Source organism: Argiope bruennichi, chromosome 7, assembly GCF_947563725.1.
Source record: "Argiope bruennichi chromosome 7, qqArgBrue1.1, whole genome shotgun sequence".
Classification (NCBI taxonomy): domain Eukaryota; kingdom Metazoa; phylum Arthropoda; class Arachnida; order Araneae; family Araneidae; genus Argiope; species Argiope bruennichi.
The window spans coordinates 10,647,702-10,670,351 of NC_079157.1; the positions used below are offsets into that span (position 1 = coordinate 10,647,702).

A 22,650-nucleotide genomic window follows, 5' to 3' on the forward strand; every position below is an offset into this window, starting at 1 on the left:
AGAAATATCGCAAACTCCCCGTCGGGGAATCGAACCCCGGTCTCCCGCGTGACAGGCGGGGATACTGACCACTATACTACCGAGGACAGTAACGCTTGCCAACACCCGGGATCGAACCAGGGACCTTTAGATCTTCAGTCTAACGCTCTCCTAACTGAGCTATTTCGGCACGCCTAGGAGAAATCGGAAAGCAGCTTTACCAGAATGAAATTGGAAAGAATCAGCAAGATGTTATTTGTTCATAAAAGGACGAGAGAAGATACATCTAAGGAAGAATTGTGTTACTCAGCGAATGTGGTTTGTCAAGATTTCTAAAGTCAATCGAAAGCGCACATGTAGAATTATTAGTGTTATCCAATAAAAATAAAAAGATTATTGATATATCACAAACTCCCCGGCGGGGAATCGAACTCCGGTCTCCCGCGTGACAGGCGGGGATACTGGCCACTATACTACCGAGGACAGTTAAGCTTGCCGAAACCCAGGATCGAACCAGTGACCTTTACATCTTCAGTCTAACGCTCTCCCAACTGAGCTATTTCGGCACTCCTAGAAGAAATCGGAAAGCAGCTTTACCAGAATGAAATTGAAAAGAATCAGCAAGATGTTATTTGTTCATAAAAGGACGAGAGAAGATACATCTAATAAAGAATTGTGTTACTCAGCGAATGTGGTTTGTCAAGATTTCTAAAGTCAATCGAAAGCGCACATGTAGAATTATTAGTGTTATCCAATAAATATAAAAAGATTAAAGAAATATAGCAAACTCGACGGCGGGGAATCGAACCCCGGTCTCCCGCGTGACAGGCGGGGATACTGACCACTATACTACCGAGCACAGTTACGCTTGCCGAAACCCGGGATCGAACCAGGGACCTTTAGATCTTCAGTCTAACGCTCTCCCAACTGAGCTATATCGGCACGCCTAGGAGAAATCGGAAAGCAGCTTTACCAGAATGAAATTGGAAAGAATCAGCAAGATGTTATTTGTTCATAAAAGGACGAGAGAAGATACATCTAATAAAGAATTGTGTTACTCAGCGAATGTGGTTTGTCAAGATTTCTAAAGTCAATCGAAAGCGCACATGTAGAATTATTAGTGTTATCGAATAAAAATAAAAAGATTATTGATATATAACAAACTCCCCGGCGTGAAATCGAACCCCGGTCTCCCGCGTGACAGGCGGGGATACTGACCACTATACTACCGAGGACAGTTACGCTTGCCAACACCCAGGATCGAACCAGGGACCTCTAGATCTTCAGTCTAACGCTCTCCCAACTGAGCTATTTCGGCACGCCTAGGAGAAATCGGAAAGCAGCTTTACCAGAATGAAATTGGAAAGAATCAGCAAGATGTTATTTGTTCATAAAAGGGCGAGAGAAGATACATCTAATAAAGAATTGTGTTACTCAGCGAATGTGGTTTGTCAAGATTTTTAAAGTCAATCGAAAGCGCACAGGTAGAATTATTAGTGTTATCCAATAAAAATAAAAAGATTATTGATATATTGCAAACTCCCCGACGGGGAATCGAACCCCGGTCTCCCGCGTGACAGGCGGGGATACTGACCTCTATACTACCGAGGACACTTACTCTTGCCGAAACCGGGATCGAAACAAGGACCTTTAGATCTTCAATCTAACGCTCTCCCTACTGAGCTATTTCGGCACGCCTAGGAGAAATCGGAAAGCAGGTTTACCAGAATGAAATTGGAAAGAATCAGCAAGATGTTATTTGTTCATAAAAGGACGAGAGAAGATACATCTAATAAAGAATTGTGTTACTCAGCGAATGTGGTTTGTCAAGATTTTTAAAGTCAATCGAAAGCGCACATGTAGAATTATTAGTGTTATCCAATAAAAATTTTAAAGAAATATCGCAAACTCCCCGTCGGGGAATCGAACCCCGGTCTCCCGCGTGACAGGCGGGGATACTGACCACTGTACTACCTAGGACAGTTACGCTTGCCGAAACCCGGGATCGAACCAGGGACCTTTACATCTTCAGTCTAACGCTCTCCCAACTGAGCTATTTCGGCACGCCTAGGAGAAATCGGAAAGCAGCTTTATCAGAATGAAATTGGAAAGAATCAGCAAGATGTTATTTGTTCATAAAAGGACGAGAGAAGATACATCTAAGGAAGAATCGTGTTACTCAGCGAATGTGGTTTGTCAAGATTTCTAAAGTCAATCGAAAGCGCACATGTAGAATTATTAGTGTTATCCAATAAAAATAAAAAGATTAAAGAAATATAGCAAACTCGACGGCGGGGAATCGAACCCCGGTCTCCCGCGTGACTGGCGGGGATACTGACCACTATACTACCGAGGACAGTTACGTTTGCCGAAACCCGGGATCGAAACAGGGACCTTTAGATCTTCAGTCTATCGCTCTCCTAACTGAGCTATTTCGGCACGCCTAGGAGAAATCGGAAAGCAGCTTTACCAGAATGAAATTGGAAAGAATCAGCAAAATGTTATTTGTTCATAAAAGGACGAGAGAAGATACATCTAATAAAGAATTGTGTTACTCAGCGAATGTGGTTTGTCAAGATTTCTAAAGTCAATCGAAAGCGCACATGTAGAATTATTAGTGTTATCCAATAAAAATAAAAAGATTAAAGAAATATAGCAAACTCGACGGCGGGGAATCGAACCCCGGTCTCCCGCGTGACTGGCGGGGATACTGACCACTATACTACCGAGGACAGTTACGTTTGCCGAAACCCGGGATCGAAACAGGGACCTTTAGATCTTCAGTCTATCGCTCTCCTAACTGAGATATTTCGGCACGCCTAGGAGAAATCGGAAAGCAGCTTTACCAGAATGAAATTGGAAAGAATCAGCAAAATGTTATTTGTTCATAAAAGGACGAGAGAAGATACATCTAATAAAGAATTGTGTTACTCAGCGAATGTGGTTTGTCAAGATTTCTAAAGTCAATCGAAAGCGCACATGTAGAACGATTAGTGTTAACCAATAAAAATAAAAAGATTATTGATATATCGCAAACTCCCCGCCGGGGAATCGAACCCCGGTCTCCCGCATGACAGGCGGGGATACTGACCACTATACTACCGAGGACAATTACGCTTGCCGAAACCCGGGATCGAACCAGGGACCTTTAGATCTTCAGTCTAACGCTCTCCCAACTGAGCTATTTCGGCACGCCTAGGAGAAATCGGAAAGCAGCTTTATGAGAATGAAACTGGAAAGAATCAGCAAGATGTTATTTGTTCATAAAAGGACGAGAGAAGATACATCTAAGGAAGAATTGTGTTACTAAACGAATGTGATTTGTCAAGATTTCTAAAGTAAATCGAAAGAGCACATGTAGAATTATTAGTGTTATCCAATAAAAATAAAAATAAAAATAAAAAGATTTATGTTATATCGCAAACTCCCCGTCGGGGAATCGAACCCCGGTCTCCCGCGTGACAGGCGGGGATACTGACCACTATACTACCGAGGACAGTTGCGCTTGGCGAAACCCGGGATCGAACCAGGGACCTTTAGATCTTCAGTCTAACGCTCTCCCAACTGAGCTATTTCGGCACGCCTAGCAGAAATCGGAAAGCAGCTTTAAAAGAATGAAATTGGAAAGAATGAGCAAGATGTTATTTGTTCATAAAAGGACGAGAGAAGATACATCTAATAAAGAATTGTGTTACTCAGCGAATGTGGTTTGTCAAGATTTCTAAAGTCAATCGAAAGCGCACATGTAGAATTATTAGTGTTATCCAATAAAAATAAAAAGATTATTGATATATCACAAACTCCCCAGCGGGGAATCGAACCCCGGTGTCCCGCGTGACAGGCGGGGATACTGACCACTATACTACCGAGGACAGTTACGCTTGCCGAAACCCGGGATCGAACCAGGGACCTTTACATCTTCAGTCTAACGCTCTCCCAACTGAGCTATTTCGGCACGCCTAGGAGAAATCGGAAAGCAGCTTTACCAGAATGAAATTGGAAAGAATCAGCAAGATGTTATTTGTTCATAAAAGGACGAGAGAAGATACATCTAAGGAAGAATTTTGTTACTCATCGAATGTGGTTTGTCAAGATTTCTAAAGTCAATCGAAAGCGCACATGTAGAATTATTAGTGTTATCCAATAAAAATAAAAAGATTAAAGAAATATAGCAAACTCCCCGGCGGGGAATCGAACCCCGGTCTCCCGCGTGACAGGCGGGGATACTGACCACTATACTACCGAGGACAGTTACGCTTGCCAACACCCGGGATCGAACCAGGAACCTCTAGATCTTCATTCTAACGCTCTCCCAACTGAGCTATTTCGGCACCCCTAGGAGAAATCGGAAAGCAGCTTTACCAGAATGAAATTGGAAAGAATCAGCAAGATGTTATTTGTTCATAAAAAGACGAGAGAAGATACATCTAATAAAGAATTGTGTTACTCAGCGAATGTGGTTTGTCAAGATTTCTAAAGTCAATCGAAAGCGCACATGTAGAATTATTAGTGTTATCCAATAAAAATAAAAAGATTAAAGAAATATAGCAAACTCGACGGCGGGGAATCGAACCCCGGTCTCCCGCGTGACAGGCGGGGATACTGACCACTATACTACCGAGGACAGTTACGTTTGCCGAAACCCGGGATCGAAACAGGGACCTTTAAATCTTCAGTCTATCGCTCTCCTAACTGAGCTATTTCGGCACGCCTAGGAGAAATCGGAAAGCAGCTTTACCAGAATGAAATTGGAAAGAATCAGCAAAATGTTATTTGTTCATAAAAGGACGAGAGAAGATACATCTAATAAAGAATTGTGTTACTCAGCGAATGTGGTTTGTCAAGATTTCTAAAGTCAATCGAAAGCGCACATGTAGAACGATTAGTGTTAACCAATAAAAATAAAAAGATTATTGATATATCGCAAACTCCCCGCCGGGGAATCGAACCCCGGTCTCCCGCATGACAGGCGGGGATACTGACCACTATACTACCGAGGACAATTACGCTTGCCGAAACCCGGGATCGAACCAGGGACCTTTAGATCTTCAGTCTAACGCTCTCCCAACTGAGCTATTTCGGCACGCCTAGGAGAAATCGGAAAGCAGCTTTATGAGAATGAAACTGGAAAGAATCAGCAAGATGTTATTTGTTCATAAAAGGACGAGAGAAGATACATCTAAGGAAGAATTGTGTTACTAAACGAATGTGATTTGTCAAGATTTCTAAAGTAAATCGAAAGAGCACATGTAGAATTATTAGTGTTATCCAATAAAAATAAAAATAAAAAGATTTATGTTATATCGCAAACTCCCCGTCGGGGAATCGAACCCCGGTCTCCCGCGTGACAGGCGGGGATACTGACAACTATACTACCGAGGACAGTTACGCTTGGCGAAACCCGGGATCGAACCAGGGACCTTTAGATCTTCAGTCTAACGCTCTCCCAACTGAGCTATTTCGGCACGCCTAGCAGAAATCGGAAAGCAGCTTTAAAAGAATGAAATTGGAAAGAATGAGCAAGATGTTATTTGTTCATAAAAGGACGAGAGAAGATACATCTAATAAAGAATTGTGTTACTCAGCGAATGTGGTTTGTCAAGATTTCTAAAGTCAATCGAAAGCGCACATGTAGAATTATTAGTGTTATCCAATAAAAATAAAAAGATTATTGATATATCACAAACTCCCCAGCGGGGAATCGAACCCCGGTGTCCCGCGTGACAGGCGGGGATACTGACCACTATACTACCGAGGACAGTTACGCTTGCCGAAACCCGGGATCGAACCAGGGACCTTTACGTCTTCAGTCTAACGCTCTCCCAACTGAGCTATTTCGGCACGCCTAGGAGAAATCGGAAAGCAGCTTTACCAGAATGAAATTGGAAAGAATCAGCAAGATGTTATTTGTTCATAAAAGGACGAGAGAAGATACATCTAAGGAAGAATTGTGTTACTCATCGAATGTGGTTTGTCAAGATTTCTAAAGTCAATCGAAAGCGCACATGTAGAATTATTAGTGTTATCCAATAAAAATAAAAAGATTAAAGAAATATAGCAAACTCCCCGGCGGGGAATCGAACCCCGGTCTCCCGCGTGACAGGCGGGGATACTGACCAATATACTACCGAGGACAGTTACGCTTGCCAACACCCGGGATCGAACCAGGAACCTCTAGATCTTCATTCTAACGCTCTCCCAACTGAGCTATTTCGGCACGCCTAGGAGAAATCGGAAAGCAGCTTTACCAGAATGAAATTGGAAAGAATCAGCAAGATGTTATTTGTTCATAAAAGGACGAGAGAAGATACATCTAATAAAGAATTGTGTTACTCATCGAATGTGGTTTGTCAAGATTTCTACAGTCAATCGAAAGCGCACATGTAGAATTATTAGTGTTATCCAATAAAAATAAAAAGATTAAAGAAATATAGCAAACTCCCCGGCGGGGAATCGAACCCCGGTCTCCCGCGTGACAGGCGGGGATACTGACCAATATACTACCGAGGACAGTTACGCTTGCCAACACCCGGGATCGAACCAGGAACCTCTAGATCTTCATTCTAACGCTCTCCCAACTGAGCTATTTCGGCACGCCTAGGAGAAATCGGAAAGCAGCTTTACCAGAATGAAATTGGAAAGAATCAGCAAGATGTTATTTGTTCATAAAAGGACGAGAGAAGATACATCTAATAAAGAATTGTGTTACTCAGCGAATGTGGTTTGTCAAGATTTCTAAAGTCAATCGAAAGCGCACAGGTAGAATTATTAGTGTTATCCAATAAAAATAAAAAGATTATTGATATATCGCAAACTCCCCGGCGGGGAATCGAACCCCGGTCTCCCGCGTGACAGGCGGGGATACTGACCACTATACTACCGAGGACAGTTACGCTTGCCGAAACCCGGGATCGAACCAGGGACCTTTAGAACTTCAGTCTAACGCTCTCCCAACTGAGCTATTTCGGCACGCCTAGGAGGAATCGGAAAGCAGCTTTACCAGAATGAAATTGGAAAGAATCAGCAAGATGTTATTTGTTCATAAAAGGACGAGAGAAGATACATCTAATAAAGAATTGTGTTACTCAGCGAATGTGGTTTGTCAAGATTTCTAAAGTCAATCGAAAGCGCACATGTAGAATTATTAGTATTATCCAATAAAAATATTAAAGAAATATAGCAAACTCGACGGCGGGGAATCGAACCCCGGTCTGCCGCGTGACAGGCGGGGATACTGACCACTATACTACCGAGGACAGTTACGCTTGCCGAAATCCGGGATCGAACCAGGGACCTTTAGATCTTCAGTCTAACGCTCTCCCAACTGAGCTATTTCGGCACGCCTAGGAGAAATCGGAAAGCAGCTTTACCAGAATGAAACTGGAAAGAATCAGCAAGATGATATTTGTTCATAAAATGACGAGAGAATATACATCTAAGGAAGAATTGTGTTACTCAGCGAATGTGGTTTGTCGAGATTTCTAAAGTCAATCGAAAGCGCACATGTAGAATTATTAGTGTTATCTAATAAAAATAGAAAGATTAATGTTATATCGCAAGCTCCCCGGCGGGGAATCGAACCCCGGTCTCCCGCGTGACAGGCGGGGATACTGACCACTATACTACCGAGGACAGTTACGCTTGCCGAAACCCGGGATCGAAATAGGGACCGTTAGATCTTCAGTCTAACGCCCTCCCAACTGAGCTATTTCGGCACGCCTAGGAGAAATCGGAAAGCAGCTTTATGAGAATGAAACTGGAAAGAATCAGCAAGATGTTATTTGTTCATAAAAGGACGAGAGAAGATACATCAAAGGAAGAATTGTGTTACTCAGCGAATGTGATTTGTCAAGATTTCTAAAGTAAATCGAAAGAGCACATGTAGAATTATTAGTGTTATCCAATAAAAATAAAAAGATTATTGATATATCACAAACTCCCCGGCGGGGAATCGAACCCCGGTCTCCCGCGTGACAGGCGGGGATACGGACCACTATACTACCGAGGACAGTTACGCTTGCCGAAACCCGGTATCGAACCAGGGACCTTTAGATCTTCAGTCTAACGCTCGCCCAACTGAACTATTTCGGCACGCCTAGGAGAAATCGGAAAGCAGCTTTACCAGAATGAAATTGGAAAAAATCAGCAAGATTTTATTTGTTCATAAAAGGACGAGAGAAGATACATCTAAGGAAGAATTGTGTTACTCAGCGAATGTGGTTTGTCAAGATTTCTAAAGTCAATCGAAAGCGCACATGTAGAATTATTAGTGTTATCCAATAAAAATATTAAAGAAATATCGCAAACTCCCCGGCGGGGAATCGAACCCCGGTCTCCCGCGTGACAGGCGGGGATACTGACCACTATACTACCGAGGACAGTTAAGCTTGCCGAAACCCGGTATCGAACCAGGGGCCTTTACATCTTTAGTCTAACGCTCTCCCAACTGAGCTATTTCGGCACGCCTAGGAGAAATCGGAAAGCAGCTTTACCAGAATGAAATTGGAAAGAATCAGCAAGATGTTATTTGTACATAAAAAGACGAGAGAAGATACATCTAATAAAGAATTGTGTTACTCAGCGAATGTGGTTTGTCAAGATTTCTAAAGTCAATCGAAAGCGCACAGGTAGAATTATTAGTGTTATCCAATAAAAATAAAAAGATTATTGATATATCGCAAACTCCCCGGCGGGGAATCGAACCCCGGTCTCCCGCGTGACAGGCGGGGATACTGACCACTATACTACCGAGGACAGTTACGCTTGCCGAAACCCGGGATCGAACCAGGGACCTTTACATCTTCAGTCTAACGCTCTCCCAACTGAGCTATTTCGGCACGCCTAGGAGAAATCGGAAAGCAGCTTTACCAGAATGAAATTGGAAAGAATCAGCAAGATGTTATTTGTTCATAAAAGGACGAGAGAAGATACATCTAATAAAGAATTGTGTTACTCAGCGAATGTGGTTTGTCAAGATTTCTAAAGTCAATCGAAAGCGCACATGTAGAATTATTAGTGTTATCCAATAAAAATATTAAAGAAATATCGCAAACTCCCCGTCGGGGAATCGAACCCCGGTCTCCCGCGTGACAGGCGGGGATACTGACCACTATACTACCGAGGACAGTAACGCTTGCCAACACCCGGGATCGAACCAGGGACCTCTAGATCTTTAGTCTAACGCTCTCCCATCTGAGCTATTTCGGCACGCTTAGGAGGAATCGGAAAGCAGCTTTACCAGAATGAAATTGGAAAGAATCGGCAAGATGTTATTTGTTCATAAAAGGACGAGAGAAGATACATCTAATAAAGAATTGTGTTACTCAGCGAATGTGGTTTGTCAAGATTTCTAAAGTCAATCGAAAGCGCACATGTGGAATTATTAGTGTTATCCAATAAAAATATTAAAGAAATATCGCAAATTCCCCGGTGGGGAATCGAACCCCGGTCTCCCGCGTGACAGGCGGGGATACTGACCACTATACTACCGAGGACAGCTACGCTTGCCGAAACCCGGGATCGAACCAGGGACCTTTAGATCTTCAGTCTAACGCTCTCCCAACTGAGCTATTTCGGCACGCCTAGGAGAAATCGGAAAGCAGCTTTACCAGAATGAAATTGGAAAGAATCATCAAGATGTTATTTGTTCATAAAAGGACCAGAGAAGATACATCTAAGGAAGAATTGTGTTACTCAGCGAATGTGGTTTGTCAAGATTTCTAAAGTCAATCGAAAGCGCACATGTAGAATTATTAGTGTTATCCAATAAAAATATTAAAGAAGGATCGCAAACTCCCCGGCGGGGAATCGAACCCCGGTCTCCCGCGTGACAGGCGGGGATACTGGCCACTATACTACCGAGGACAGTTAAGCTTGCCGAAACCCGGGATCGAAGCAGGGACCTTTACATCTTCAGTCTAACGCTCTCCCAACTGAGCTATTTCGGCACGCCTAGGAGAAATCGGAAAGCAGCTTTACCAGAATGAAATTGGAAAGAATCAGCAAGATGTTATTCGTTCATAAAAGGACGAGAGAAGATACATCTAATAAAGAATTGTGTTACTCAGCGAATGTGGTTTGTCAAGATTTCTAAAGTCAATCGAAAGCGCACATGTAGAATTATTAGTGTTATCCAATAAAAATAAAAAGATTAAAGAAATATAGCAAACTCGACGGCGGGGAATCGAACCCCGGTCTCCCGCGTGACAGGCGGGGATACTGACCACTATACTACCGAGGACAGTTACGCTTGACGAAACCCGGGATAGAACCAGGGACCTTTAGATCTTCAGTCTAACGCTCTCCCAACTGAGCTATTTCGGCACGCCTAGGAGAAATCGGAAAGCAGCTTTACCAGAATGAAATTGGAAAGAATCAGCAAGATGTTATTTGTTCATAAAAGGGCGAGAGAAGATACATCTAATAAAGAATTGTGTTACTCAGCGAATGTGGTTTGTCAAGATTTCTAAAGTCAATCGAAAGCGCACAGGTAGAATTATTAGTGTTATCCAATAAAAATAAAAAGATTATTGATATATCGCAAACTCCCCGGCGGGGAATCGAACCCCGGTCTCCCGCGTGACAGGCGGGGATACTGACCACTATACTACCGAGGACAGTTACGCTTGCCGAAACCCGGGATCGAACCAGGGACCTTTAGATCTTCAGTCTAACGCTCTCCCAACTGAGCTATTTCGGCACACCTAGGAGAAATCGGAAAGCAGCTTTACCAGAATGAAATTGGAAAGAATCAGCAAGATGTTATTTGTTCATAAAAGGACGAGAGAAGATACATCTAATAAAGAATTGTGTTACTCAGCGAATGTGGTTTGTCAAGATTTCTAAAGTCAATCGAAAGCGCACATGTAGAATTATTAGTGTTATCCAATAAAAATATTAAAGAAATATCGCAAACTCCCCGTCGGGGAATCGAACCCCGGTCTCCCGCGTGACAGGCGGGTATAATGACCACTATACTACCGAGGACAGTTACGCTTGCCGAAACCCGGGATCGAACCACGGACATTTACATCTTCAGTCTAACGCTCTCCCAACTGAGCTATTTCGGCACCCCTTGGAGAAATCGGAAAGCAGCTTTACCAGAATGAAATTGGAAAGAATCAGCAAGATGTTATTTGTTCATAAAAGGACGAAAGAAGATACATCTAAGGAAGAATTGTGTTACTCATCGAATGTGGTTTGTCAAGATTTCTAAAGTCAATCGAAAGCGCACATGTAGAATTATTAGTGTTATCCAATAAAAATAAAAAGATTAAAGAAATATAGCAAACTCCCCGGCGGGGAATCGAACCCCGGTCTCCCGCGTGACAGTCGAGGATACTGACCACTATACTACCGAGGACAGTTACGCTTGCCGAAACCCGGGATCGAACCAGGGACCTTTAGATATTCAGTCTAACGCTCTCCCAACTGATTTATTTCGGCACGCCTAGGAGAAATCGGAAAGCAGCTTTACCAGAATGAAATTGGAAAGAATCAGCAAGATGTTATTTGTTCATAAAAGGACGAGAGAAGATACATCTAAGGAAGAATTGTGTTACTCAGCGAATGTGGTTTGTCAAGATTTCTAAAGTCAATCGAAAGCGCACATGTAGAATTATTAGTGTTATCCAATAAAAATATTAAAGAAATATCGCAAACTCCCCGGCGGGGAATCGAACCCCGGTGTCCCGCGTGACAGGCGAGGATACTGACCACTATACTACCGAGGACAGTTAAGCTTGCCGAAACCCGGGATCGAACCAGGGACCTTTACATCTTCAGTCTAACGCTCTCCCAACTGAGCTATTTCGGCACGCCTAGGAGAAATCGGAAAGCAGCTTTACCAGAATGAAATTGGAAAGAATCAGCAAGATGTTATTTGTTCATAAAAGGACGAGAGAAGATACATCTCATAAAGAAATGTGTTACTCAGCGAATGTGGTTTGTCAAGATTTCTAAAGTCAATCGAAAGCGCACATGTAGAATTATTAGTGTTATCCAATAAAAATAAAAAGATTAAAGAAATATAGCAAACTCCCCGGCGGGGAATCGAACCCCGGTCTCCCGCGTGACAGTCGAGGATACTGACCACTATACTACCGAGGACAGTTACGCTTGCCAACACCCGGGATCGAACCAGGAACCTCTAGGTCTTCATTCTAACGCTCTCCCAACTGAGCTATTTCGGCACGCCTAGGAGAAATCGGAAAGCAGCTTTACCAGAATGAAATTGGAAAGAATCAGCAAGATGTTATTTGTTCATAAAAGGACGAGAGAAGATACATCTAATAAAGAATTGTGTTACTCAGCGAATGTGGTTTGTCAAGATTTCTAAAGTCAATCGAAAGCGCACAGGTAGAATTATTAGTGTTATCCAATAAAAATAAAAAGATTATTGATATATCGCAAACTCCCCGGCAGGGAATCGAACCCCGGTCTCCCGCGTGACAGGCGGGGATACTGACCACTATACTAACGAGGACAGTTACGCTTGCCGAAAACCGGGATCGAACCAGGGACCTTTAGATCTTCAGTCTAACGCTCTCCCAACTGAGCTATTTCGGCACGCCTAGGAGAAATCGGAAAGCAGCTTTACCAGAATGAAATTGGAAAGAATCAGCAAGATGTTATTTGTTCATAAAAGGACGAGAGAAGATACATCTAATAAAGAATTGTGTTACTCAGCGAATGTGGTTTGTCAAGATTTCTAAAGTCAATCGAAAGCGCAAAGGTAGAATTATTAGTGTTATCCAATAAAAATAAAAAGATTATTGATATATCGCAAACTCCCCGGCGGGGAATCGAACCCCGGTCTCCCGCGTGACAGGCGGGGATACTGACCACTATACTACCGACGACAGTTACGCTTGCCGAAACCCGGGATCGAACCAGGGACCTTTAGATCTTCAGTCTAACGCTCTCCCAACTGAGCTATTTCGGCACGCCTAGGAGAAATCGGAAAGCAGCTTTACCAGAATGAAATTGGAAAGAATCAGCAAGATGTTATTTGTTCATAAAAGGACGAGAGAAGATACATCTAATAAAGAATTGTGTTACTCAGCGAATGTGGTTTGTCAAGATTTCTAAAGTCAATCGAAAGCGCACATGTAGAATTATTAGTGTTATGCAATAAAAATATTAAAGAAATATCGCAAACTCCCCGGCGGGGAATCGAACCCCGGTCTCCCGCGTGACAGGCGGGGATATTGACCACTATACTACCTAGGACAGTTACGCTTGCCGAAACCCGGGATCGAACCAGGGACCTTTACATCTTCAGTCTAACGCTCTCCCAACTGAGCTATTTCGGCACCCCTAGGAGAAATCGGAAAGCAGCTTTACCAGAATGAAATTGGAAAGAATCAGCAAGATGTAATTTGTTCATAAAAGGACGAGAGAAGATACATCTAATAAAGAATTGTGTTACTCAGCGAATGTGGTTTGTCAAGATTTCTAAAGTCAATCGAAAGCGCACATGTAGAATTATTAGTGTTATCCAATAAAAATAAAAAGATTAAAGAAATATAACAAACTCGACGGCGGGGAATCGAACCCCGGTCTCCAGCGTGACAGGCGGGGATACTGACCACTATACTACCGAGGACAGTTACGCTTGCCGAAACCCGGGATCGAACCAGGGACCTTTAGATCTTCAGTCTAACGCTTTCCCAGCTGAGCTATTTCGGCACGCCTAGGAGAAATCGGAAAGCAGCTTTATGAGAATGAAACTGGAAAGAATCAGCAAGATGTTATTTGTTCATAAAAGGACGAGAGAAGATACATCTAAGAAAGAATTGTGTTACTCAGCGAATGTGGTTTGTCAAGATTTCTAAAGTCAATCGAAAGCGCACATGTAGAATTATTAGCGGTATCCAATAAAAATATTAAAGAAATATAGCAAACTCGACGGCGGGGAATCGAACCCCGGTCTGCCGCGTGACAGGCGGGGATACTGACCACTATACTACCGAGGACAGTTACGCTTGCCGAAACCCGGGATCGAACCAGGGACCTTTAGATCTTCAGTCTAACGCTCTCCCAACTGAGCTATTTCGGCACGCCTAGGAGAAATCGGAAAGCAGCTTTACCAGAATGAAATTGGAAAGAATCAGCAAGATGTTATTTGTTCATAAAAGGACGAGAGAAGATACATCTAATAAAGAATTGTGTTACTCAGCGAATGTGGTTTGTCAAGATTTCTAAAGTCAATCGAAAGCGCACATGTAGAATTATTAGTGTTATCCAATAAAAATAAAAAGATTATTGATATATCACAAACTCCCCGGCGGGGAATCGAACCCCGGTCTCCCGGAGGACAGGCGGGGATACTGACCACTATACTACCGAGGACAGTTACGCTTGCCAACACCCGGGATCGAACCAGGGACCTCTAGATCTTCAGTCTAACGCTCTCCCAACTGAGCTATTTCGGCACGCCTAGGAGAAATCGGAAAGCAGCTTTACCAGAATGAAATTGGAAAGAATCAGCAAGATGTTATTTGTTCATAAAAGGACGAGAGAAGATACATCTAATAAAGAATTGTGTTACTCAGCGAATGTGGTTTGTCAAGATTTCTAAAGTCAATCGAAAGCGCAAAGGTAGAATTATTAGTGTTATCCAATAAAAATAAAAAGATTATTGATATATCGCAAACTCCCCGGCGGGGAATCGAACCCCGGTCTCCCGCGTGACAGGCGGGGATACTGACCACTATACTACCGACGACAGTTACGCTTGCCGAAACCCGGGATCGAACCAGGGACCTTTAGATCTTCAGTCTAACGCTCTCCCAACTGAGCTATTTCGGCACGCCTAGGAGAAATCGGAAAGCAGCTTTACCAGAATGAAATTGGAAAGAATCAGCAAGATGTTATTTGTTCATAAAAAGACGAGAGAAGATACATCTAATAAAGAATTGTGTTACTCAGCGAATGTGGTTTGTCAAGATTTCTAAAGTCAATCGAAAGCGCACATGTAGAATTATTAGTGTTATCCAATAAAAATATTAAAGAAATATCGCAAACTCCCCGGCGGGGAATCGAACCCCGGTCTCCCGCGTGACAGGCGGGGATATTGACCACTATACTACCTAGGACAGTTACGCTTGCCGAAACCCGGGATCGAACCAGGGACCTTTACATCTTCAGTCTAACGCTCTCCCAACTGAGCTATTTCGGCACCCCTAGGAGAAATCGGAAAGCAGCTTTACCAGAATGAAATTGGAAAGAATCAGCAAGATGTAATTTGTTCATAAAAGGACGAGAGAAGATACATCTAATAAAGAATTGTGTTACTCAGCGAATGTGGTTTGTCAAGATTTCTAAAGTCAATCGAAAGCGCACATGTAGAATTATTAGTGTTATCCAATAAAAATAAAAAGATTAAAGAAATATAGCAAACTCGACGGCGGGGAATCGAACCCTGGTCTCCAGCGTGACAGGCGGGGATACTGACCACTATACTACCGAGGACAGTTACGCTTGCCGAAACCCGGGATCGAACCAGGGACCTTTACATCTTCAGTCTAACGCTCTCCCAACTGAGCTATTTCGGCACCCCTAGGAGAAATCGGAAAGCAGCTTTACCAGAATGAAATTGGAAAGAATCAGCAAGATGTAATTTGTTCATAAAAGGACGAGAGAAGATACATCTAATAAAGAATTGTGTTACTCAGCGAATGTGGTTTGTCAAGATTTCTAAAGTCAATCGAAAGCGCACATGTAGAATTATTAGTGTTATCCAATAAAAATAAAAAGATTAAAGAAATATAACAAACTCGACGGCGGGGAATCGAACCCCGGTCTCCAGCGTGACAGGCGGGGATACTGACCACTATACTACCGAGGACAGTTACGCTTGCCGAAACCCGGGATCGAACCAGGGACCTTTAGATCTTCAGTCTAACGCTTTCCCAGCTGAGCTATTTCGGCACGCCTAGGAGAAATCGGAAAGCAGCTTTATGAGAATGAAACTGGAAAGAATCAGCAAGATGTTATTTGTTCATAAAAGGACGAGAGAAGATACATCTAAGAAAGAATTGTGTTACTCAGCGAATGTGGTTTGTCAAGATTTCTAAAGTCAATCGAAAGCGCACATGTAGAATTATTAGCGGTATCCAATAAAAATATTAAAGAAATATAGCAAACTCGACGGCGGGGAATCGAACCCCGGTCTGCCGCGTGACAGGCGGGGATACTGACCACTATACTACCGAGGACAGTTACGCTTGCCGAAACCCGGGATCGAACCAGGGACCTTTAGATCTTCAGTCTAACGCTCTCCCAACTGAGCTATTTCGGCACGCCTAGGAGAAATCGGAAAGCAGCTTTACCAGAATGAAATTGGAAAGAATCAGCAAGATGTTATTTGTTCATAAAAGGACGAGAGAAGATACATCTAATAAAGAATTGTGTTACTCAGCGAATGTGGTTTGTCAAGATTTCTAAAGTCAATCGAAAGCGCACATGTAGAATTATTAGTGTTATCCAATAAAAATAAAAAGATTATTGATATATCACAAACTCCCCGGCGGGGAATCGAACCCCGGTCTCCCGGAGGACAGGCGGGGATACTGACCACTATACTACCGAGGACAGTTACGCTTGCCAACACCCGGGATCGAACCAGGGACCTCTAGATCTTCAGTCTAACGCTCTCCCAACTGAGCTATTTCGGCACGCCTAGGAGAAATCGGAAAGCAGCTTTACCAGAATGAAATTGGAAAGAATCAGCAAGATGTTATTTGTTCATAAAAGGACGAGAGAAGATACATCTAATAAAGAATTGTGTTACTCAGCGAATGTGGTTTGTCAAGATTTCTAAAGTCAATCGAAAGCGCAAAGGTAGAATTATTAGTGTTATCCAATAAAAATAAAAAGATTATTGATATATCGCAAACTCCCCGGCGGGGAATCGAACCCCGGTCTCCCGCGTGACAGGCGGGGATACTGACCACTATACTACCGACGACAGTTACGCTTGCCGAAACCCGGGATCGAACCAGGGACCTTTAGATCTTCAGTCTAACGCTCTCCCAACTGAGCTATTTCGGCACGCCTAGGAGAAATCGGAAAGCAGCTTTACCAGAATGAAATTGGAAAGAATCAGCAAGATGTTATTTGTTCATAAAAAGACGAGAGAAGATACATCTAATAAAGAATTGTGTTACTCAGCGAATGTGGTTTGTCAAGATTTCTAAAGTCAATCGAAAGCGCACATGTAGAATTATTAGTGTTATCCAATAAAAATATTAAAGAAATATCGCAAACTCCCCGGCGGGGAATCGAACCCCGGTCTCCCGCGTGACAGGCGGGGATATTGACCACTATACTACCTAGGACAGTTACGCTTGCCGAAACCCGGGATCGAACCAGGGACCTTTACATCTTCAGTCTAACGCTCTCCCAACTGAGCTATTTCGGCACCCCTAGGAGAAATCGGAAAGCAGCTTTACCAGAATGAAATTGGAAAGAATCAGCAAGATGTAATTTGTTCATAAAAGGACGAGAGAAGATACATCTAATAAAGAATTGTGTTACTCAGCGAATGTGGTTTGTCAAGATTTCTAAAGTCAATCGAAAGCGCACATGTAGAATTATTAGTGTTATCCAATAAAAATAAAAAGATTAAAGAAATATAGCAAACTCGACGGCGGGGAATCGAACCCTGGTCTCCAGCGTGACAGGCGGGGATACTGACCACTATACTACCGAGGACAGTTACGCTTGCCGAAACCCGGGATCGAACCAGGGACCTTTAGATCTTCAGTCTAACGCTCTCCCAGCTGAGCTATTTCGGCACGCCTAGGAGAAATCGGAAAGCAGCTTTATGAGAATGAAACTGGAAAGAATCAGCAAGATGTTATTTGTTCATAAAAGGACGAGAGAAGATACATCTAATTAAGAATTGTGTTACTCAGCGAATGTGATTTGTCAAGATTTCTAAAGTAAATCGAAAGAGCACATGTAGAATTATTAGTGTTATCCAATAAAAATAAAAATAAAAATAAAAAGATTAATGTTATATCGCAAACTCCCCGTCGGGGAATCGAACCCCGGTCTCCCGCGTGACAGGCGGGGATACTGACCACTATACTAACGAGGACAGTTACGCTTGCCGAAACCCGGGATCGAACCAGGGACCTTTAGATCTTCAGTCTAACGCTCTCCCAACTGAGCTATTTCGGCACGCCTAGGAGAAATCGGAAAGCAGCTTTACCAGAATGAAATTGGAAAGAATCAGCAAGATGTTATTTGTTCATAAAAGGACGAGAGAATATACATCTAAGGAAGAATTGTGTTACTCAGCGAATGTGTTTTGTCGAGATTTCTAAAGTCAATCGAAAGCGCACATGTAGAATTATTAGTGTTATCTAATAAAAATAAAAAGATTAATGTTATATCGCAAGCTCCCCGGCGGGGAATCGAACCCCGGTCTCCCGCGTGACAGGCGGGGATACTGACCACTATACTACCGAGGACAGTTACGCTTGCCGAAACCCGGGATCGAAATAGGGACCGTTAGATCTTCAGTCTAACGCTCTCCCAACTGAGCTATTTCGGCACGCCTAGGAGAAATCGGAAAGCAGCTTTATGAGAATGAAACTGGAAAGAATCAGCAAGATGTTATTTGTTCATAAAAGGACGAGAGAAGATACATCTAATAAAGAATTGTGTTACTCAGCGAATGTGGTTTGTCAAGATTTCTAAAGTCAATCGAAAGCGCACATGTAGAATTATTAGTGTTATACAATAAAAACAAAAAGATTAAAGAAATATAGCAAACTCGACGGCGGGGAATCGAACCCCGGTCTCCCGCGTGACAGGCGGGGATACTGACCACTATACTACCGAGGACAGTTACGCTTGCCGAAACCCGGGATCGAACCAGGGACCTTTAGATCTTCAGTCTAACGCTCTCCCAACTGAGCTATTTCGGCACGCCTAAGAGAAATCGGAAAGCAGCTTTACCAGAATGAAATTGGAAAGAATCAGCAAGATGTTATTTGTTCATAAAAGAACGAGAGAAGATACATCTAATAAAGAATTGTGTTACTCAGCGAATGTGGTTTGTCAAGATTTCTAAAGTCAATCGAAAGCGCACATGTAGAATTATTAGTGTTATCCAATAAAAATAAAAAGATTAAAGAAATATAGCAAACTCGACGGCGGGGAATCAAACCCCGGTCTCCAGCGTGACAGGCGGGGATACTGACCACTATACTACCGAGGACAGTTACGCTTGCCGAAACCCGGGATCGAACCAGGGACCTTCAGATCTTCAGTCTAACGCTCTCCCAGCTGAGCTATTTCGGCACGCCTAGGAGAAATCGGAAAGCAGCTTTATGAGAATGAAACTGGAAAGAATCAGCAAGATGTTATTTGTTCATAAAAGGACGAGAGAAGATACATCTAAGGAAGAATTGTGTTACTCAGCGAATGTGATTTGTCAAGATTTCTAAAGTAAATCGAAAGAGCACATGTAGAATTATTAGTGTTATCCAATAAAAATAAAAATAAAAATAAAAAGATTAATTTTATATCGCAAACTCCCCGTCGGGGAATCGAACCCCGGTCTCCCGCGTGACAGGCGGGGATACTGACCACTATACTAACGAGGACAGTTACGCTTGCCGAAACCCGGGATCGAACCAGGGACCTTTAGATCTTCAGTCTAACGCTCTCCCAACTGAGCTATTTCGGCACGCCTAGCAGAAATCGGAAAGCAGCTTTAAAAGAATGAAATTGGAAAGAATGAGCAAGATGTTATTTGTTCATAAAAGGACGAGAGAAGATACATCTAATAAAGAATTGTGTTACTCAGCGAATGTGGTTTGTCAAGATTTCTAAAGTCAATCGAAAGCGCACATGTAGAATTATTAGTGTTATCCAATAAAAATAAAAAGATTATTGATATATCACAAACTCCCCAGCGGGGAATCGAACCCCGGTGTCCCGCGTGACAGGCGGGGATACTGACCACTATACTACCGAGGACAGTTACGCTTGCCGAAACCCGGGATCGAACCAGGGACCTTTACATCTTCAGTCTAACGCTCTCCCAACTGAGCTATTTCGGCACGCCTAGGAGAAATCGGAAAGCAGCTTTACCAGAATGAAATTGGAAAGAATCAGCAAGATGTTATTTGTTCATAAAAGGACGAGAGAAGATACATCTAAGGAAGAATTGTGTTACTCATCGAATGTGGTTTGTCAAGATTTCTAAAGTCAATCGAAAGCGCACATGTAGAATTATTAGTGTTATCCAATAAAAATAAAAAGATTAAAGAAATATAGCAAACTCCCCGGCGGGGAATCGAACCCCGGTCTCCCGCGTGACAGGCGGGGATACTGACCAATATACTACCGAGGACAGTTACGCTTGCCAACACCCGGGATCGAACCAGGAACCTCTAGATCTTCATTCTAACGCTCTCCCAACTGAGCTATTTCGGCACGCCTAGGAGAAATCGGAAAGCAGCTTTACCAGAATGAAATTGGAAAGAATCAGCAAGATGTTATTTGTTCATAAAAGGACGAGAGAAGATACATCTAATAAAGAATTGTGTTACTCATCGAATGTGGTTTGTCAAGATTTCTAAAGTCAATCGAAAGCGCACATGTAGAATTATTAGTGTTATCCAATAAAAATAAAAAGATTAAAGAAATATAGCAAACTCCCCGGCGGGGAATCGAACCCCGGTCTCCCGCGTGACAGGCGGGGATACTGACCAATATACTACCGAGGACAGTTACGCTTGCCAACACCCGGGATCGAACCAGGAACCTCTAGATCTTCATTCTAACGCTCTCCCAACTGAGCTATTTCGGCACGCCTAGGTGAAATCGGAAAGCAGCTTTACCAGAATGAAATTGGAAAGAATCAGCAAGATGTTATTTGTTCATAAAAGGACGAGAGAAGATACATCTAATAAAGAATTGTGTTACTCAGCGAATGTGGTTTGTCAAGATTTCTAAAGTCAATCGAAAGCGCACAGGTAGAATTATTAGTGTTATCCAATAAAAATAAAAAGATTATTGATATATCGCAAACTCCCCGGCGGGGAATCGAACCCCGGTCTCCCGCGTGACAGGCGGGGATACTGACCACTATACTACCGAGGACAGTTACGCTTGCCGAAACCCGGGATCGAACCAGGGACCTTTAGAACTTCAGTCTAACGCTCTCCCAACTGAGCTATTTCGGCACGCCTAGGAGGAATCGGAAAGCAGCTTTACCAGAATGAAATTGGAAAGAATCAGCAAGATGTTATTTGTTCATAAAAGGACGAGAGAAGATACATCTAAGGAAGAATTGTGTTACTCAGCGAATGTGATTTGTCAAGATTTCTAAAGTAAATCGAAAGAGCACATGTAGAATTATTAGTGTTATCCAATAAAAATAAAAATAAAAATAAAAAGATTAATTTTATATCGCAAACTCCCCGTCGGGGAATCGAACCCCGGTCTCCCGCGTGACAGGCGGGGATACTGACCACTATACTAACGAGGACAGTTACGCTTGCCGAAACCCGGGATCGAACCAGGGACCTTTAGATCTTCAGTCTAACGCTCTCCCAACTGAGCTATTTCGGCACGCCTAGCAGAAATCGGAAAGCAGCTTTAAAAGAATGAAATTGGAAAGAATGAGCAAGATGTTATTTGTTCATAAAAGGACGAGAGAAGATACATCTAATAAAGAATTGTGTTACTCAGCGAATGTGGTTTGTCAAGATTTCTAAAGTCAATCGAAAGCGCACATGTAGAATTATTAGTGTTATCCAATAAAAATAAAAAGATTATTGATATATCACAAACTCCCCAGCGGGGAATCGAACCCCGGTGTCCCGCGTGACAGGCGGGGATACTGACCACTATACTACCGAGGACAGTTACGCTTGCCGAAACCCGGGATCGAACCAGGGACCTTTACATCTTCAGTCTAACGCTCTCCCAACTGAGCTATTTCGGCACGCCTAGGAGAAATCGGAAAGCAGCTTTACCAGAATGAAATTGGAAAGAATCAGCAAGATGTTATTTGTTCATAAAAGGACGAGAGAAGATACATCTAAGGAAGAATTGTGTTACTCATCGAATGTGGTTTGTCAAGATTTCTAAAGTCAATCGAAAGCGCACATGTAGAATTATTAGTGTTATCCAATAAAAATAAAAAGATTAAAGAAATATAGCAAACTCCCCGGCGGGGAATCGAACCCCGGTCTCCCGCGTGACAGGCGGGGATACTGACCAATATACTACCGAGGACAGTTACGCTTGCCAACACCCGGGATCGAACCAGGAACCTCTAGATCTTCATTCTAACGCTCTCCCAACTGAGCTATTTCGGCACGCCTAGGAGAAATCGGAAAGCAGCTTTACCAGAATGAAATTGGAAAGAATCAGCAAGATGTTATTTGTTCATAAAAGGACGAGAGAAGATACATCTAATAAAGAATTGTGTTACTCATCGAATGTGGTTTGTCAAGATTTCTAAAGTCAATCGAAAGCGCACATGTAGAATTATTAGTGTTATCCAATAAAAATAAAAAGATTAAAGAAATATAGCAAACTCCCCGGCGGGGAATCGAACCCCGGTCTCCCGCGTGACAGGCGGGGATACTGACCAATATACTACCGAGGACAGTTACGCTTGCCAACACCCGGGATCGA

General features: G+C 42.8%; 27 non-coding genes across 27 annotated transcripts; all 27 read right to left on the reverse strand.

Annotated features, from left to right (window-relative positions):
- Nucleotides 1-848: 848 nt before the first annotated feature.
- Nucleotides 849-921, reverse strand: Trnaf-gaa (transfer RNA phenylalanine (anticodon GAA)). The gene has a single exon. It is a non-coding gene; the product is annotated as a tRNA-Phe (tRNA).
- A 2,176-nt stretch (nucleotides 922-3,097) lies between these two features.
- Trnaf-gaa (transfer RNA phenylalanine (anticodon GAA)) lies at nucleotides 3,098-3,170 on the reverse strand. Its single transcript has one exon. It is a non-coding gene; the product is annotated as a tRNA-Phe (tRNA).
- A 985-nt stretch (nucleotides 3,171-4,155) lies between these two features.
- Nucleotides 4,156-4,227, reverse strand: Trnad-guc (transfer RNA aspartic acid (anticodon GUC)). Its single transcript has one exon. It is a non-coding gene; the product is annotated as a tRNA-Asp (tRNA).
- Nucleotides 4,228-4,989: 762 nt separating this feature from the next.
- Nucleotides 4,990-5,062, reverse strand: Trnaf-gaa (transfer RNA phenylalanine (anticodon GAA)). Its single transcript has one exon. It is a non-coding gene; the product is annotated as a tRNA-Phe (tRNA).
- Nucleotides 5,063-6,793: 1,731 nt separating this feature from the next.
- On the reverse strand, nucleotides 6,794-6,865 carry Trnad-guc (transfer RNA aspartic acid (anticodon GUC)). Its single transcript has one exon. It is a non-coding gene; the product is annotated as a tRNA-Asp (tRNA).
- A 10-nt stretch (nucleotides 6,866-6,875) lies between these two features.
- Nucleotides 6,876-6,948, reverse strand: Trnaf-gaa (transfer RNA phenylalanine (anticodon GAA)). The gene has a single exon. It is a non-coding gene; the product is annotated as a tRNA-Phe (tRNA).
- Nucleotides 6,949-7,539: 591 nt separating this feature from the next.
- Nucleotides 7,540-7,611, reverse strand: Trnad-guc (transfer RNA aspartic acid (anticodon GUC)). Its single transcript has one exon. It is a non-coding gene; the product is annotated as a tRNA-Asp (tRNA).
- Nucleotides 7,612-8,285: 674 nt separating this feature from the next.
- Nucleotides 8,286-8,357, reverse strand: Trnad-guc (transfer RNA aspartic acid (anticodon GUC)). Its single transcript has one exon. It is a non-coding gene; the product is annotated as a tRNA-Asp (tRNA).
- A 10-nt stretch (nucleotides 8,358-8,367) lies between these two features.
- Trnaf-aaa (transfer RNA phenylalanine (anticodon AAA)) lies at nucleotides 8,368-8,440 on the reverse strand. Its single transcript has one exon. It is a non-coding gene; the product is annotated as a tRNA-Phe (tRNA).
- A 221-nt stretch (nucleotides 8,441-8,661) lies between these two features.
- Trnad-guc (transfer RNA aspartic acid (anticodon GUC)) lies at nucleotides 8,662-8,733 on the reverse strand. Its single transcript has one exon. It is a non-coding gene; the product is annotated as a tRNA-Asp (tRNA).
- A 380-nt stretch (nucleotides 8,734-9,113) lies between these two features.
- Nucleotides 9,114-9,186, reverse strand: Trnaf-aaa (transfer RNA phenylalanine (anticodon AAA)). The gene has a single exon. It is a non-coding gene; the product is annotated as a tRNA-Phe (tRNA).
- Nucleotides 9,187-9,483: 297 nt separating this feature from the next.
- Nucleotides 9,484-9,556, reverse strand: Trnaf-gaa (transfer RNA phenylalanine (anticodon GAA)). The gene has a single exon. It is a non-coding gene; the product is annotated as a tRNA-Phe (tRNA).
- A 967-nt stretch (nucleotides 9,557-10,523) lies between these two features.
- Trnad-guc (transfer RNA aspartic acid (anticodon GUC)) lies at nucleotides 10,524-10,595 on the reverse strand. The gene has a single exon. It is a non-coding gene; the product is annotated as a tRNA-Asp (tRNA).
- Nucleotides 10,596-10,605: 10 nt separating this feature from the next.
- Trnaf-gaa (transfer RNA phenylalanine (anticodon GAA)) lies at nucleotides 10,606-10,678 on the reverse strand. Its single transcript has one exon. It is a non-coding gene; the product is annotated as a tRNA-Phe (tRNA).
- Nucleotides 10,679-12,849: 2,171 nt separating this feature from the next.
- On the reverse strand, nucleotides 12,850-12,922 carry Trnaf-gaa (transfer RNA phenylalanine (anticodon GAA)). The gene has a single exon. It is a non-coding gene; the product is annotated as a tRNA-Phe (tRNA).
- A 1,043-nt stretch (nucleotides 12,923-13,965) lies between these two features.
- Trnaf-gaa (transfer RNA phenylalanine (anticodon GAA)) lies at nucleotides 13,966-14,038 on the reverse strand. The gene has a single exon. It is a non-coding gene; the product is annotated as a tRNA-Phe (tRNA).
- Nucleotides 14,039-14,717: 679 nt separating this feature from the next.
- On the reverse strand, nucleotides 14,718-14,790 carry Trnaf-gaa (transfer RNA phenylalanine (anticodon GAA)). Its single transcript has one exon. It is a non-coding gene; the product is annotated as a tRNA-Phe (tRNA).
- A 1,419-nt stretch (nucleotides 14,791-16,209) lies between these two features.
- Trnaf-gaa (transfer RNA phenylalanine (anticodon GAA)) lies at nucleotides 16,210-16,282 on the reverse strand. Its single transcript has one exon. It is a non-coding gene; the product is annotated as a tRNA-Phe (tRNA).
- A 679-nt stretch (nucleotides 16,283-16,961) lies between these two features.
- Nucleotides 16,962-17,034, reverse strand: Trnaf-gaa (transfer RNA phenylalanine (anticodon GAA)). Its single transcript has one exon. It is a non-coding gene; the product is annotated as a tRNA-Phe (tRNA).
- A 673-nt stretch (nucleotides 17,035-17,707) lies between these two features.
- Nucleotides 17,708-17,780, reverse strand: Trnaf-gaa (transfer RNA phenylalanine (anticodon GAA)). Its single transcript has one exon. It is a non-coding gene; the product is annotated as a tRNA-Phe (tRNA).
- Nucleotides 17,781-18,095: 315 nt separating this feature from the next.
- Trnaf-gaa (transfer RNA phenylalanine (anticodon GAA)) lies at nucleotides 18,096-18,168 on the reverse strand. The gene has a single exon. It is a non-coding gene; the product is annotated as a tRNA-Phe (tRNA).
- A 221-nt stretch (nucleotides 18,169-18,389) lies between these two features.
- Trnad-guc (transfer RNA aspartic acid (anticodon GUC)) lies at nucleotides 18,390-18,461 on the reverse strand. Its single transcript has one exon. It is a non-coding gene; the product is annotated as a tRNA-Asp (tRNA).
- A 386-nt stretch (nucleotides 18,462-18,847) lies between these two features.
- Trnaf-gaa (transfer RNA phenylalanine (anticodon GAA)) lies at nucleotides 18,848-18,920 on the reverse strand. Its single transcript has one exon. It is a non-coding gene; the product is annotated as a tRNA-Phe (tRNA).
- A 691-nt stretch (nucleotides 18,921-19,611) lies between these two features.
- Trnaf-gaa (transfer RNA phenylalanine (anticodon GAA)) lies at nucleotides 19,612-19,684 on the reverse strand. The gene has a single exon. It is a non-coding gene; the product is annotated as a tRNA-Phe (tRNA).
- A 1,349-nt stretch (nucleotides 19,685-21,033) lies between these two features.
- On the reverse strand, nucleotides 21,034-21,105 carry Trnad-guc (transfer RNA aspartic acid (anticodon GUC)). Its single transcript has one exon. It is a non-coding gene; the product is annotated as a tRNA-Asp (tRNA).
- A 10-nt stretch (nucleotides 21,106-21,115) lies between these two features.
- On the reverse strand, nucleotides 21,116-21,188 carry Trnaf-gaa (transfer RNA phenylalanine (anticodon GAA)). Its single transcript has one exon. It is a non-coding gene; the product is annotated as a tRNA-Phe (tRNA).
- A 315-nt stretch (nucleotides 21,189-21,503) lies between these two features.
- Trnaf-gaa (transfer RNA phenylalanine (anticodon GAA)) lies at nucleotides 21,504-21,576 on the reverse strand. Its single transcript has one exon. It is a non-coding gene; the product is annotated as a tRNA-Phe (tRNA).
- Between the last annotated feature and the right edge of the window lie 1,074 nt (nucleotides 21,577-22,650).